At 41.7% G+C, this 12,071-nt stretch overlaps 1 pseudogene; it reads left to right on the forward strand.

The window, feature by feature from the left end:
- The first annotated feature begins 4,817 nt into the window (after nucleotides 1-4,817).
- Nucleotides 4,818-8,755, forward strand: LOC135519534 (titin-like; annotated as a pseudogene).
- Nucleotides 8,756-12,071: the final 3,316 nt, after the last annotated feature.

Genomic DNA, 12,071 nt, shown 5'->3' on the forward strand with positions numbered 1-12,071 from the left:
TTTGACTAGGCCATTCCAAGACATTCAAATGTTTCCCCTTAAACCACTCAAGTGTTGCTTTAGCAATATGCTTAGGGTCCTTGTCCTGCTGGAAGGTGAACATATATATATAAGGCTGCTGTCACGCCCTGGCCATAGAGAGGTTTGTATTCTCTATTTTGGTTAGGCCAGGGTGTGACTTGGGTGGGCATTCTAGATTCTTTATTTCTATGTTTTCTATTCCTTTGTTTTTGGCCAAGTGTGGTTCCTAATCCGAGGCAGCTGTCTATCGTTGTCTCTAATTGGGAATCATACTTATGCAGCCTTTTTCCCACCTGTGTTTTGTGGGTAGATGTTTTCTGTATAGTTTATTTGCCTTACAGAACTTTGGTCCATGCCTTCTGATGAGAGACGTAACAGCTGCACTGAAATCTAACAGTACAGTTCCCACAATCTTCTCATTATCAATTTCTTTCAACCAATCATCAGTCATTTGTGTCAGTGCAGTGCATGTTGAGTGCCCTTCTCTAAAAGCATGCTGAAAGTCTGTTGTTAATTAGTTTACAGAGAAATAGCATTGTATTTGGTCAAACACAATTTTTTCCAACAGTTTGCTAAGAGCTGGCAGCAAGCTTATAGGTCTGCTGTTAGAACCAGTAAAGGCCGCTTTACCACTCTTGGGTAGCGGAATTACTTTGGCTTCCCTCCAGGCCTGAGGACAAAGACTTTCCTCTAGGCTCAGATTAAAAGTATGACAGATAGGAGTGGCTATAGAGTCAGCTACCATCCTCAGTAGCTTTCTATCTAAGTTATCAATGCCAGGAGATTTGTTTTTATTGATCAATAACAATCATTATTCCACCTCTGCCACACTATGGGTGGTATACAGAAGCCCAGTTTGGTAAAATACCAAGTACATATTATGGCAAAGAACAGCTCAAATGAGCAAATGGAAACGACAGTTCATCATTACTTTAAGCCATGACGTTCAGTCAATGCGGACAACTTCAAGAACTTTTAAAGTTTCTTGCACCTCAGATTGCAGCCCAAATAAATGCTTCACAGAGTTCAAGTAATAGACACATCTCAACATCAACTGTTCAGAGGAGACTGTGTGAATCAGGCCTTCATGGTAGAATTGCGGCAAAGAAACCACAGCAGCGATACGCCATCCCATCTGGTTTGCGCTTAGTGGGACTATCATTTGTTTTTCATCAGGAAGGACAATGACTCAAAACACACCTCCGGGCTGTGTAAAGGCTATTTGACCAAGGAGAGTGATGGAGTGTTGCATCAGATGACCTGGCCTCCACAATCACCCGACCTCAACCCAATTGAGATGGTTTGGGATGAGATGGACCGCCGAGTGAAGGAAAAGCAGCCAACAAGTGCTCAGAATATGAGAACTCCTTCAAGACTGTTGGAAAAGCATTCCTCATAAAGCTGGTTGAAAGAATGCCAAGAGTGTGCAAAGCTTTCAGCAAGGAAAAGGGTGGCTACTTTGAAGAATCTAAAATATATTTTAATTTATTTCACACTTTTTTGGTTTCTACATGATTCCATATGTGTTATTTCATAGTTTTGATGTGTTCACTATTATTCTACAACATAGAAAATAGTAAAAATAAATAAAAACCCTTGAATGAGTAGGTGTGTCCAAATTTTGGACTGGTACTGTATATACACTGCTCAAAAAAATAAAGGGAACACTAAAATAACACATCCTAGATCTGAATGAATGAAATATTCTTATTAAATACTTTTTTCTTTACATAGTTGAATGTGCTGACAACAAAATCACACAAAACTGATCAATGGAAATCAAATTTATCAACCCATGGATGTCTGGATTTGGAGTCACACTCAAAATTAAAGTGGAAAACCACACTACAGGCTGATCCAACTTTGATGTAATGTCCTTAAAACAAGTCAAAATGAGGCTCAGTAGTGTGTGTGTGGCCCCCACGTGCCTGTATGACCTCCCTACAACACCTGGGCATTCTCCTGAGGGATCTCCTCCCAGACCTGGAATAAAGCATCCGCCAACTCCTGGACAGTCTGTGGTGCAAGGTGACATTGGTGGATGGAGCGAGACATGATGTCCCAGATGTGCTCAATTGGATTCAGGTCTGGGGAACGGGTGGTCCAGTCCATAGCATCAATGCCTTCCTCTTGCAGGAACTGCTGACACACTCCAGCCACATGAGGTCTAGCACTGTCTTGCATTAGGAGGAACCCAGGGCCAACCGCACCAATATATGGTCTCACAAGGGGTCTGAGGATCTCATCTCGGTACCCATTGGCAGTCAGGCTACCTCTGGCGAGCACATGGAGGGCTTTGCGGCCCCCCAAAGAAATGCCACCACACACCATAACTGACCCACTGCCAAACCGGTCATGCTGGAGGATGTTGCAGGCAGCAGAACGTTCTCCACGGCATCTCCAGACTGTCACGTCTGTCACATGTGCTCATTGTGAACCTGCTTTCATCTGTGAAGAGCACAGGGCGCCAGTGGCGAATTTGCCAATCTTGGTGTTCTCTGGCAAATGAAAAACGCCCTGCATGGTGTTGGGCTGTAAGCACAACCCTCACCTGTGGACGTCGGGCCCTCATACCACCCTCATGGAGTCTGTTTCTGACCGTTTGAGCAGACACATGAACATTTGTGGCCTGCTGGATGTCATTTTGCAGGGCTCTGGCAGTGCTCCTCCTGCTCCTACTTGCACAAAGGCGGAGGTAGCGGTCCTGCTGCTGGGTTGTTGCCCTCCTACGGCCTCCACGTCTCCTGATGTACTGGCCTGTCTCCTGGTAGCGCCTCCATGCTCTGGACATTACGCTGACAGACACAGCAAATCTTCTTGCCACAGCTCGCATTGATGTGCCGTCCTGGATGAGCTGCACTACCTTAGCCACTTGTGTGGGTTGTAGACTCTGTCTCATGCTACCACTAGAGTGAAAGCACCGCCAGCATTCAAAAGTGACCAAAACATCAGCCAGGAAGCATAGGAACTGAGAAGTGGTCTGTAGTCACCACCTGCAGAACCACTCCTTTATTGGGGGTGTCTTGCTAATTGCCTATAATGTCCACCTGTTGTCTATTCCATTTGCACAACAGCATGTGAAATTTGTCAATCAGTGTTGCTTCTTAAGTGGACAGTTTGATTTCACAGAAGTGTGATTGACTTGGAGTTACATTGTGTTGTTTAAGTGTTCCCTTTATTTTTTTGAGTAGTGTATATTAAAGCGTCAAGTACATCATTTTCCAAATACATTTTGAATGCAAGATGTAAAATAATTCAGACAATGAGTCTGTAAAGCCCATATGTATAATCTATTTGTATACGCTATTACCTAATAGCCATGTGTAGTGTTGGAACTGATAAAGTCAGTGCAGGGTATATCCACTCATCAATGCTAAATTTATTCCTTTTTGGATTCTGGCTAAATACAGATAGTGCCCTTATGGGCTGGCAGAACATAGCACAATGTAATATGGGCCTAAGCATGACTGCTGAAGAGAATACCTTCATGAAGATGTAACAATTCTATTTTTAAAAAGTAAATTCCATGCTTGACAAATACCTACACAGAAGAACATAAGGACACTTTGGACAAAAGAAGATGCCAAAATTGATATTTTCATTGAGAGGTTGGCCTACAAAGATTCAGCCTCCTAGTTTCATTGGTAGGGGTAGGTGTGCAAACATACGGAAAAAGGAACACGTCTCATACGATTCAGGGGTAAGATAAATAGTTTCAAATTGTATGGCTGTGCCCAAAGTTTCAGGAAACAACACTTCAACTCCTATGGGCCTTCGATCATGTATTGCACTTTCCAGAACATTCAGGGTGAGGGTAGCCTCTTTGTAACCCCTTTGAAGGGGTGTGTGATATCTCTGAAAGCCTTTCACCACCTATGAATGTAGGATCTATGAGCCTCTCCACACTTACTTCGTAAAAATACCGTCGGCTACACATATTACTCAAATGTAAACTTGTGTACTTGTTATGTCTCGACCGCTACCTCCGGAGGTAGTGCACGACACACCCGACTGTTGCTAGCCCTTGAAGCTGTGCAGTTTAAACAGAATTGTCTCTGAGTCAACACTCCTACAGTATAAATGGTAACAGCAGAGCAATGTTTTTGAATCATTTGAAATGTATAGACATTTCTCTAATATTTTAGACTTGTTTTATTGAGTTTTTACTTGAAATTGCAGTAACAGCCTATTATATTCTGAAATTGTCGCAGTAGCTGCCGGCTGCACTGAGCCATGAAAAATTATGGAAGCTCATTTCCACCACCAAAAACATGTCAAATGTAGATAATACAAATAGGATATGTTTTTTTCCCCTTCATTTGTAACACTGTGTGGTGATTTCAGATGTGGCACCACAGGTCCCAGAATGGTGGGGGGGATTGTTTTCCTGGGGCCCAGAGTTTTTCCTGATCTGGTAGTAGTCTAACCTGACCAACTCCGGACCCTAGTTGTAGCATATTACATAGTAATAAATTAGATGTAAAACATGAGTTTATATGGGCTATGATGTTACCAGATTTGTGTTATAATCAGGTCATATCCTAGGGAGTGTCACATTCTGACCCTAGTTATTGTGTTAATTGTTTGTTTTAGTTGGTCAGGACATGAGTTGGGTGGGCATTCTATGTTTTGTGTGTCTCGGTTGTTTTTCTGTGTTCGGCCTAGTATGGTTCTCAATCAGAGGAGCAAAAGCAGCAGCAGGAGAAGCAACAGAAGCAGCAGAAGAAGAAGCAGCAGCAGCAAAAGCAGCAGCAGGAGAGGCAACAGCAGCAGAAGAAGCAGCAGCAGCAGCAAAAATGTCAGGATTCCGGCAGCCATCCAGGAGCTACCCCTCAGTCCTGAGTTACCCCTCAGTCCTGAGCTACCCATCAGTCCTGAGCTACCCCTCAGTCCTGAGCTACCTCTCAGTCCTGAGCTACCTATCAGTCCAGAGGTGTCCCTTAAGTCCAGAGGTGTCCCTTAAGTCCAGAGGTGTCCCTTAAGTCCAGAGGTGTCCCTTAAGTCCAGAGGTGTCCCTTAAGTCCAGAGGTGTCCCTTAAGTCCAGAGGTGTCCCTCAGTCCGGTGGGCCTGTTGTTTAGGGTTCCCAGGTCAGGGTCTGCGGCAAGGGTCACCGTTCCTAGGAGACCACAGAGGCGGACTAAGACTATGGTGGAGTGGGGTCCACGTCCAGCGCCAGAGCCACCAACGCGGACAGATTTCCACCCAGACCCTCCCCTATAGGTTCAGGTTTTGCGGCCGGAGTCCGCACCTTGGGAGGGGGGTACTGTCACGTTCTGACCCTAGTTATTGTTTTAATTGTTTGTTTTAGTTGGTCAGGACGTGAGTTGGGTGGGCATTCTACGTTTTGTGTGTCTAGGTTGTTTTTCTGTGTTCGGCCTAGTATGGTTCTCAATCAGAGGCAGGTGTCGTTAGTTGTCTCTGATTGAGAATCATACTTAGGTAGCCTGGGCTTCACTGTTGTTTTGTGGGTGATTGTTTCCGTGTCTGTGTTTTACACCACACGGTACTGTTTTCGGTTTTCGTTATTCACGGTATGTTTATTGTTTTGTATAGAGTGTTCAGTTTATGTGTTTAATAAACAACCATGGACACTTACCACGCCGCATATTGGTCCTCCGATCCTTCTCGCCTCTCCTCTTCAGATGAAGAGGATGAAAACCTTAAGAGCTTTTACACAGACAAAGAGACAACTGTGATTGGACGATAAAACGAACAGGGCTGCAGGGGGATATCCTGATCCACACAGCTCCCTGTCCTGGAACACGACCGGTCTGAGACTCAGCTTGGCGATATCACCGATGGCCCCACCTCCGGTGCTAAACGAGAAGAAGACAGACGGCAGTGATGTTTCAACCTGCGTGTCCTGATCGTGTCTTGCACATGTGGTTCCAAATCTTCATGCAATGTAATACATGAAGATGAGATTGATGTTCTTACCTCATCCCCTTCATCTTGCAGCAGGTACACTGCATCTGACAAACTACAGAGGAGATATATCATTATTTGCATACTAAATTCATCTAACACCGCAAACAATACTAAAACCAACTCCCCCCCAACACGCTTGTCTCGTCCAATTTTGTTGTTTTGGGTTTGGACCTGATGGCGTTGCCTGCTTAAAATCCCTGGCAACCCAACAATTCTTTTAAATATCAAGTACAGTACAGGTATAACATACTGAGCCATTGCCTGAAGCAGATCACACACAGTTGTGCCAGGTTCAGTGCCTAAATGGATGTTGCATGAGACAACCAATAATATTACATTCAACACATACAATACCAACATACCATCTCCAACCTTAAGACCAATGAGTCAAACAGATGAAGTGGAGGGACAACTGCATCATTTAAATATGAATTATTGGCAATGAGTTCAAATAATTAACGACTTGTGCATAAGATAATATAGTTGTCGTCAAAATGCACAGCATATTACATTCAGGGATAATGTTATCACTTTACCCGTTGATGGTGTGGGCTTACAAACAAATCGATCCACATCAGCTTGGCTTGCAAAGTACTTTTCCTCATGTTTTGGTTGCTCGTAACTTTTTCCTAGGCAAACCAAAAGGTCCATCTACTGCTGCCACCACTGTTCCATTGTCCTGTGAAGAGATGTCTAATATACTTGGTACAACTTAATAGTTTTTGGACCCCGGGAACAGATCATGGGGATCCCAATAAACAAATAAAATGAAAGGCTAAGTCTGTTTGTCTGTACATGTAACGGTATTCGTCATCTGAAGAAGAGGAATCATCGGACCAAAGCGCAGCGTGGTAAGTGTTCATGCTTTTTATTGGAACTGAACACAAATAACAAAGAGAATAACTGAAACTGAAACAGCCCTGTAAGGTGCAAAACACTAAACAGAAATTAACTACCCACAAAAACCATGTGGGAAAAAGCTGCCTAAGTATGGTTCCCAATCAGAGACAACGATAGACAGCTGTCCCTGTATGAGAACCATACCCGGCCAAAACAGAGAAATACAAAAACATAGAAAAAATAACGTAGAATGCTCACCCAAATTACACCCTGACCAAACCATAATAGAGACATAAAAAGCTCTCTACGGTCAGGGCGTGACAGTACAATTGTTTGATAAAAATGTAACAGAGATGTTTCTAATAGATACATTTTGTTTATAAAAGAGAAACACATCATAATTGACATCTTATGCTTTGATGTGTTTTTTGGGGGGATTAAAAATTAAATAGGCCAACAACAAAAAAATACAACAAACCTTGGGACAGAATGGGCACTGGGTTCCATCTGCAGTTTCTGGGGCCAGACAGTGCATGTCACGTGTGTGTGCTCTCTCTCTCTCTGGTCTCCAGGTCACCAGGCTGCTCGTTATGGCACACACCTGTCACCATCGTTACACGCACCTGCGTGTCATTACCTCCTTGATTACCTTCCCTGTATTTTTTTTTGTATTTTTTTAATTTTACCTTTATTTAACCAGGCAAGTCAGTTAAGAACAAATTCTTATTTTCAATGACGACCTGGGAACAGTGGGTTAACTGCCTGTTCAGGGGCAGAACGACAGATTTGTACCTTGTCAGCTCAGGGGTTTGAACTCACAACCTTTCGGTTACGAGTCCAACGCTCTAACCACTAGGCTGGACACTGGAGATTATTTAGGCCACTGTTGCAGACAGTGGCAAATACACCATCAAAGCCAAAAACAAATATGGACAGTGCTCTGGAACATCATCTCTCAACATCACCAGTAAGTTATCAATCCATTGTTTAATTAAAAGCTTACAGTACATTGCAAAGCTTACAGTACAAAGGAAAGCGTTCCCAAGATTTATGAAGAATTCAACTTGAGTCGCTACATTTTTACTAATAGCTTAAATTAAAGACTAAGATTTCATTTCACTAACCAGTATTTTCCATGTGTTATTTGTTTATATTCATACAGATGGTCTTGAGTATCTCCATTGAGAATTGACCATTTAGCCATGTACTTCATCATTTGCGTTGTACGCACAGCTCTTGTTCAAGAACCTGCCAAAATTGTTATAAAGGAGCAAAGTGCTGCTGCTGCCAGCTTGCACAGTGACAGTTTCTCAGCCACATCAGTCCATATGGCTGGAGCATCAATGACGCAAGGAGGCTCTTTCCAAAGCCAATTTGAAAGCATGTCTGCTGCTAGCACATCCGCCATAACATCTGAATCAATGGTATCCATGAGCTTCAGCAGTATCACGGAAATGTCAAGGGAAATGATGTCAAGTCATGCTATTTCAACTCATGGCTCCTCAATGAGCGCTCTTATTCATGGTGGCGGCAAAGGTGAGATGCATTTCCCTTGCCCATATAGTGTACTGTATCTAGAATTAGTATAGTCTTGAGTTTGTTGTTCTTCTGCTTTAAATGACACGTAGAGAAGATGACATGTTATTAATTAATTCCTTTCTTTTTTATCATTGCTTCTAGCTCACAAAATCGAATCTCTCCCAGAGGATATCAGCATTGAGCCAAGAAAGACTGAGCGTGTCCTGTGCTTTCTCTGGACACCCAACACCTGAGATCGAGTGGGTCCGCTCAGGGAAACAGTGTGATGAAGAGCGTGACAGGTTTCACATTGAGGCCACCGAGGACCTCACCACCCTCGTCATCCCCTGTGTGAAGGAAAACGATGCCGGAGCGTACACCCTCAAACTGTCCAAAGACCTTGGATCTGCCATGGCAACTGTCAACATTCATATTCCATCCATGTAAAAAAAAATAATACTTTCATCATTTCTATCCCCCATTTTCCCCCCTCCAAGTACCTTTTTATTTATTGAATTATCAAAATTAATCTTTACTTGATAAAGACCTGGATTTATGTTCTTGTAAAAAAAAATGTATATATACCAAACTTGACTAAGTCCAAAGTTGTTATAAAATGTGCCATATTGGATAATTATGACTCAGATTTTTTTTGAAGCACTTTTCTGTGACATGTACATAATGTATATAGCTGAATTTAACAGTTATGGCAAATGTATGCATTGCCATTTATGACAATATTAACTGAAACAAAAATAACTAAATGTTTTAACAGGAGAAAGTGTCACATTAAACTAATACCCTGTTAAACCTGAAACTAACCTCTGTGCCTCAACAAAAAGTTGAAGTCTTAAGATTCCCTCAACAATTAGAGAGGCTCCCTGTTGAAGTAGACTAAATCAGAGAAAGACAATGTTATACACTGTGCATCTGTGTGTGCAATTTTACAAAAACTCCTCCTCTAGGAGGATTGCTAGGTAATATTTTGTGAGTGTGTTTTAGTTTTAGGGTAACCATCAAGTGAATGTACCACGGTGATACCATCTACTGTGAAACAAAGAGAGCAAAACGCATTACTAATAATGCCCTGCACTTTGATTTAACTGAGTCTATTGATGTAGAATCACTACTATATTCATCCTTGAGTTTTATGTTACCGATTTAATAAAGCAGTATTTCAGCACTAGTGAATTACTGTTTCTTTGCCTCAATTACATGTGTTGTTCAGTTTCCTTTCCTTATCAATGATTCCACCACTTTTACATTTTCAAATATAACAAATAACCACTAAGGTAAACGGGGAAATAATAACTAAAGTATGTAACAATATATAAGGGTCAATGTCATATACAACTGTGATTGATTGTTTCATCCACACAAATAAAGTAACTTTACAGCATTGAGCCAAATATCAGCTGCCCTCTGTCTGATCAAACACTGACCAAATACCCAGGTTAAAAAGGCAAAGTGCAGTTCAAACAATACCAAAGCAACACCCCGCCACTTGTTTTGGTAAACAGCTGTGGGATGGAGCTGGAGAAATGTTACTATTCTCAAATTCATAGACAAGAGCTATGGATGCAAGGACTGACCATCCATGAGGTCATCAAAATGATAGTTTTAACATTGACATTGTTTACAAACATTGGAGTAAAACAAGCTTATATTTCGGGTTCTGATGGGGGGCGACAGTTGATCTAAGCTCACAAGACAAGTTATATTCTTCAAGAATCAATAGCTGTATATCATTAATTTAACTGTCAATAAATGGATGTAGCAGCAACTGAAGATTGCAGCTGCAGGAATAGCATACAACAGTACGAGTCAAAAGTTTGGACACACATTCATTCAAGGGCCTTTCTTTTTTTAAACTATTTTCTACATTGTAGAATAATAGTGAAGACATCAAAACTATGAAATAACACATATGGAATCTTGTAGTAACTAAAAAGTGTTAAACAAATCTAAATATATATTTTTTATTTGATATTCTTCAAAGTAGCCACCCTTCACATTGATGACAGCTTTGCACACTCTTGGCATTCTCTCAATATGCTTCATGAGGTAGTCACCTGGAATGCATTTCAAATAACAGGTGTGCCTTGTCAAAAGTTAATTTGTGGAATTTCTTTCCTTCTTAATGCGTTCGAGCCAATCATTTGTGTTGTGACAAGGTAGGGGTGGTGTACAGAAGATAGCCCATATTTGGTAAAATACCAAGTCCATATTATGGCAAGAACAGCTCAAATAAGCAAAGAGAAACAACAGTCCATCATTACTTTAAGATATGCAGTTCAGTCAATCGTAAAATTTCAAGAACTTTGAACGTTTCTTCAAATGCTGTCGCAAAAACCATCAAGCGCTTTGATGAAACTGGCTCTCATGAGTAATGCCACGGGAAAGGAAGACCCAGAGTTACTTCTGCTACAGAGGATAAGTTCATTCGAGTTACCAGCCTCAGAAATTGCAGCCCAAATAAATGCTTCACAGAGTTCAAGTAACAGACACATCTCAACATCAACTGTTCAGAGGAGGAGTGTGGAATCAGGACTTCATGGTCGAAATGCTGCAAATAAAAAACTACTAAAGGACACCAATGAGAAGAAAAGACTTGCTTGGGCCAAGAAACATGAGCAATGGACATTAGACCGGTGGAAATCTGTTCTTTAGTCCAAATTTGAGATTTTTGTTTCCAAATTCCATGTCTTTGCGAGACAGAGTAGGTGAACGGATGATCTCCGCCTGTGTGGTTCACACTGTGAAGCATGGAGGAGGTGTGATGGTGTGAGGGTGCTTTGCTGCTGACACTGTTTGTGATTTATTTGGAATTCAAGGCACACTTAACCAGCATGGCTACCACAGCATTCTGCAGCAACATGCCATCCCACCTGGTTTGCGCTTAGTGGTTTGCGCTTTCATTTGTTTTTCAACAGGACAATGACCCAACACACCTCCAGGCCGTGTAAGGACTATTTGACCAAGAAGGAGAGTGATCGAGTGCTGCATCAGATGACCTGGCCTCCACAATCACCCGACCTCAACCCAATTGAGATGGTTTGGGATGAGTTGGAGTGAAGGAAAGGCAGCCAACAAGTTCTCAGCGTTTGTGGGAACTCCTTCAAGACTGTTGGAAAAGCATTCCAGGTGAAATTGGTTGCGATAATGCCAAGAGTGTGCAAAGGGTGGTTACTTGGAAGAATCTCAAATATAAATTATATTTTGATTTGTTTAACATGATTCCATATGTGTTATTTCATAGTTTTGATGTCTTCACTATTATTATACATAAACTTTTGAATGAAAAGGTGTGTGTGTGTGTTTACTGACAAGCAAAATATATCAATCCAAATTGTGTAGCAGCCATTTCATGACTGGAAAAGACATCTGAAACAAAACATCAAAAGGTTTAATGACATTTGGAGATTGTCAAGCCAAGCCTTCAATTCCTGGTAGGTGTATAATGTAGGGAGGGATGTATTTTCTGTTTGTCAAGATTGACCTAGTCTATTGTGGTTTTGAAAACGCAAACCATGATATGGAAGCGCTCGAAGTCGGTATGCTTTGTTTGGTTTACAGTACAAAGGGTGGGGTTATGTGAAAATATTTTTAACATCGGAAATATGGGTTTTATATAACACCTTGAGTTGGTCCAGACCCCCAGTAAATGTCGAGCATGCAGCTCCCCATGTATTGTTAAGATTGACAACTTTAGTTGTGAAGCTTTTTTCAGGGAAATCTGACGACCCGGAAGTGATGTAAGACT

The sequence above is a fragment of the Oncorhynchus masou genome, chromosome 29 (genome assembly GCF_036934945.1).
Source record: "Oncorhynchus masou masou isolate Uvic2021 chromosome 29, UVic_Omas_1.1, whole genome shotgun sequence".
Taxonomy (NCBI): domain Eukaryota; kingdom Metazoa; phylum Chordata; class Actinopteri; order Salmoniformes; family Salmonidae; genus Oncorhynchus; species Oncorhynchus masou.